The sequence below is a fragment of the Rhagoletis pomonella genome, unplaced genomic scaffold (genome assembly GCF_013731165.1).
Source record: "Rhagoletis pomonella isolate Grant_MI unplaced genomic scaffold, Rhpom_1.0 Rhpom_scaffold_00006, whole genome shotgun sequence".
NCBI classification, from domain to species: Eukaryota; Metazoa; Arthropoda; class Insecta; order Diptera; family Tephritidae; genus Rhagoletis; species Rhagoletis pomonella.
In genome coordinates, this window is record NW_023458560.1 from 6,349,328 (window position 1) to 6,353,908 (window position 4,581).

At 32.9% G+C, this 4,581-nt stretch overlaps 1 protein-coding gene and 1 long non-coding RNA gene across 4 annotated transcripts in view; one reads left to right on the forward strand and one right to left on the reverse strand.

Annotated features, from left to right (window-relative positions):
* Window positions 1-4,581, forward strand: part of LOC118740338 (ATP-binding cassette sub-family G member 4) — a 559,608-nt gene that overhangs the window by 351,805 nt on the left and 203,222 nt on the right. The window lies entirely within an intron of this gene.
* The window catches only part of LOC118740343, a 13,898-nt gene that overhangs the window by 978 nt on the left and 8,339 nt on the right, over window positions 1-4,581 (reverse strand). The window lies entirely within an intron of this gene.

The window sequence follows — 4,581 nt, forward strand, 5'->3', positions numbered from 1 at the left end:
AACAAAAACAAAAATTTTATTTTTAAATAAAATTATCATTAGAAATGAAATAAATTAATTTAATTATTATTCTTATGTATGTACGTAAGAGAGATATTTAAAAAAATTCAAAAGATGCCTTTGGCTAAATTTTCAAAATCTTGTTTTACGTCAGTTAAAGTCGTTCGTAACAGTTCCGTTAAATGTTGGTTAGTCAATTGTGATCGGTATTTTGACTTTTGACGAATTTCATTGTAGAGTACAAAGACTCGTTATACGTTGTACCAAAAATTGAAAATATACGGCAGGCAGCTGTTTTCAACAGCCGATGATTTGAATATGGTACTTGTTGCTGGAATCCAAGCAATGGCAAAGCTGCATGTTGTATTTCCTGTGCCTTATTTTTTTTTAATTCCAAAAACTCCAACTCTTCTTCGCTTTTCTTAAAAAGGAGTATTTTGGATATTGTAAATTCATCCTCAATAATGTCACAAAAAAAAAGGTTTATGAAGTATGCAAACGTACATTTAAATAATTTCAAATCGGCAAATGTTTTTACGAAATCTGCTTTTAAATCATGCAGTTTTGCGACATTGGGGTCCAATTTATTCTCTTTGACAAGTGCAATATTTTTTTCTAACCAAGGAAAATTATGAAATATTCTTTTTTTTTGAGAACATGTATAAAAAGACATAATTTGGCTTCGAAACTTAAAATAATTTGCTACAAATCAAAACCATTTTTGTTCTCTCCTTGTAGAGACAAATTCAAGTTTAGCAAATGTTCCATCGTATCGGTAGAGAACATTAAGTCAGAAAACCAATTTTCATTCTCCAATTGCGTGTAATGTTCCGATCTCAATTTGCGTATGAGTTTATCAAAAGAATAAATAAAAAAAAACAACACTTTGCATTTGGCTCAAAGAGACGCGTTTGCCCACCGTTGTAATATGTAGTATTGAAGGTTATTATGACAAATCCCATCTTTACCAACCGAAATTGAACGGCGCGCGTAAAGAGCTAACTCAATTTCCAATTTTTATTCTGCGTGAGATTTTGATTTGACGTTGATTTGATCAAATGCAAACGCAGGCAAGCCTATTTAGGGTGACGCAGAAAAATAAATTCAGCGGCTTATATGTAAAAATGGCATGCTTTTATGCTAGGTAAGGCTGCAAGGAGAGGAAACAAAAAGCTGTTTACAATTTTATTGCTGCAAAGGTTGGTTTTAAATTAATAAATTCAGACTTTTCAGGTTTTCAATTGACATTAATATAAGTTGCGTTCCCTTAAGGTATTGGCCCAATGCAGGCTTGCTTTGCTTGCCTCGCTTTGAGAACTGTCAAAAGTTATTTGGAATATACTAAAATGTATGAAGGCTGGCCAAATGGCAGCTTTGCTTCACTTGCTTTAAGCGCCTCAAAGTTTCAAATAGGCAAATGTTTTATTTGAAAGCGTTTCGTAGGCTTTTGACAAAAAGGTATGTTCCCGTTCTAAATCAATTCAAACAAACTGCTGCACACTTTTATGTACACAATTTTTTTTACGTAATTAAAAAAAATATATATAATATAAGTTATTCAAAGTTTAATAAAAATGATTATATGTTTCCATATTTATATTTAACATATCGCTGGCTGAAAAGTTGCTAAGTCCATTTTTACAAATTTTACAGGAACTTTGAATACAACATTTTGCGTGTTTAAAGCAAAGCAAAACTCCATACGAATCAAAAGGATTCGATCTTTATTAAAAGATTTCGTATTATTTAGGCCTTATCGGATTTTCGGGGCCTGTTCTGGACTTAGAAAATTTGCCTTTCATTGAATATAAATAAGAAAAAATAAAACAAGTACATTAATCCTTAATTTCTCTTGCTAGCTAGCGATATTTATGATGTCAAACTACTGGTCAGTCGTCTCTTGAATAATTGGATTTTTTTTTTGTTTTTAATAAATGTACCTATAGTTATATATGTATAATTATTATCATTCCTTTGAAATGCATTCAAATTCGCATCAATTTAAAAATAAATCTGAAAAGATTGTTTGTATTTTTGTTTTTAGTTTTCTGGAATTTTGTGGGAAAATTATTCATAGTGTAAGGGAACAGACCTTAATTTTTTAACTACACAGCTGGTAGCTTTGACAGCGTTCCAAGCCGTCATTTGGCCAAACGAGTTTTTGAAGTAAATCAAAGCAAATTAAAGTAAGTAAGGCGTGCAAAGCAAGCCTGCATTGGGCCAGCGCCTTTACTCGCAAGAATTTACAGGAATTTATTAGAAAGCGTTCCCGTACTCGGTTCTCTGGCAAAGTATTTTCACCTTATTAAATATATCGTAAAGAAGAAATATCACGTTTTGTAAGCATTTTTGTTAATTTGCTTGTGTATTTGCGTTTAATTCAGCAGATTGCCAATGATAAAAAATAGCTATGTAAGCAAAAACTGCCGTCCACGGTGTAATTGACAGTTTTACCAGTTTTTACCTGAAAAGCGTTCCCGTAAATTTTGGTTTTTCTCTTTCTCTGAGAGCAGTTTTGCTTTTTGACAGATTTACAGGTTCTATCTACAAAAGTTGAGGAACGAAACTATAATTTGGCAACACTTTTCGAAAAATGCCACCGTATAAATGGCATTTAAAACACACTACATTTTCTAACGAAGAGACGCACAACTCAAGTCTATAGAACTAATCTGGATTAAAAGATTAAATTCTCATTACTAGAGTGGTATTTGATATTTTTTCAGCATTTTTCTCTACGAAATAAGAAAGAATGCAATATTCTCTATTACTCTTACTTTTATATCTTCGTCTCGCTATTCGTACGTCCTCGTACCCCACCATCAAATTTCAGATAATATTGGGTGCATTCTTTTGCAACCGAGCTACAAAAGAACACTCGCTTAAATGACGAAATACACGCAAAGCAACAACACAAACCCGGCTATTTATCCGAGTTCAGCCAGGCCGGTTAAAAAATACGCGACCTGAAGGGTAGTGTTGTTAAGTGAAAAAACTGCTCTATTGTGAATTCTTAATGGGAAAGTGGAGGGAGATTTTTTTCCCTTATATACGTGACATATTTTAAATAAGTGTTTATAGTACGCAAATACCTCGCATAATTACTCACATAAATTGATTTTTGTATTTAAATCTACTTGCTAGCTACCAACAGGGTTGCTTAAGTAGCTAAAAGGAAATTTTACCCGAGTTGAGCGTTCTTTTGTCGCTCGCTTCTAAAAAGAATGCACCTATTGTCGTCGCCAGGGTGTAGTGGTTAGCTGTGTCCGCTACCATTATGCCGAGCCTGTGTTCATGCCCGGTTAAGCTTCGTAAGCCATAAATGTTTTCTTTTGATAAGTACCCTGCACGAAATGGAACTAGTTTGTAGCTAACTATTAACTAACTAGCTGTCAACTAGTGGTAACTATTTAATAACTATTACCTTTCGCCGTAACTAACTACTTTTAAAGGGCGATAACCGCAAAATAGTGAGTACTGGTTTCCTCTGCATTAGATGTCAACTAACTTGTAGCTAACTACTTTTGGACATAAAATATCAATAAGAAATTATTTTTTTTGTTTTTTTTACTTTTTTATTTATTTACTTTATTTTATTATATTTCATATTTGGTTACATATTCTGCTGTATGTGGTCCCATATTTGAACACCGTCAGACAACTTCAACATGATAATATAAAATTTCGATCTTTCTTTTATTTGTTCCTGAATTCAACAAAGAAGCTGCGAAGTTCAGAAAAATAGTATTGAAAGTCATTTTTGTATGAGGATATTTAAATAGAAATTTGTAAAAAAAACGAACTCCCGATAACGTCTGCATGACTCCTACACGACGTTACAACTATGGTAAAGTTAGTTTTGTCATAGCTAATTAAAAGCTAGTTATTTATTGAACTGTCTCAAAAAAGCTGACTAGAAGTAGGTCATTTTAATCAATTGATAATTTTTTTCTGCAGGCTATTGAATTTTTAGGAACATCTTCACTATAATATTCGAAGACGCCTCTATCTAATCAGATTGCGCTTCTAATGTAATTCCAAATATGTATGTATGTACATAAGTTAAACAGGATACGAGTAGCTTGATACTTTTAGGAACAATTTTCACAGCTTAGGTACTATTTAACCAACAAATTCTTCAGGTCGGCTTATGTACTCTATTTTGGCGACCAGCCTTACGGGTGCTTCGTGTCATAGTTGAGTTGCTTTTGCTTATTCCGAAGAGTTCGTATGTTAAGAAATTTGAATAAAAACACACATTGAAAAGGTTCTACTTTGAGTGGTCATAGCTTTTAAAAGTGAGCTCACTTTTCAAAATGTTCTTAGGGTTTTGTTACTCTAGTCCAGCGCTATCGATCTGCGTGAGTCACATCCCCATTATAATCCATGACCCTAAAATTGTAGCACAGTGCACTATGGGAAATTTGAGCCTATTTTGTGGCCAAAAGTCAATTTCTTGACTTGCTTCAAATTAATTTGTTTTTATCTTATCTTACAGAGCATACTTCAGAGTAAAAAACTGTATACTCTGTTTTTCGATAAATTGACTTACCGTTGATTTGGTAACCCTCAAACAGATAG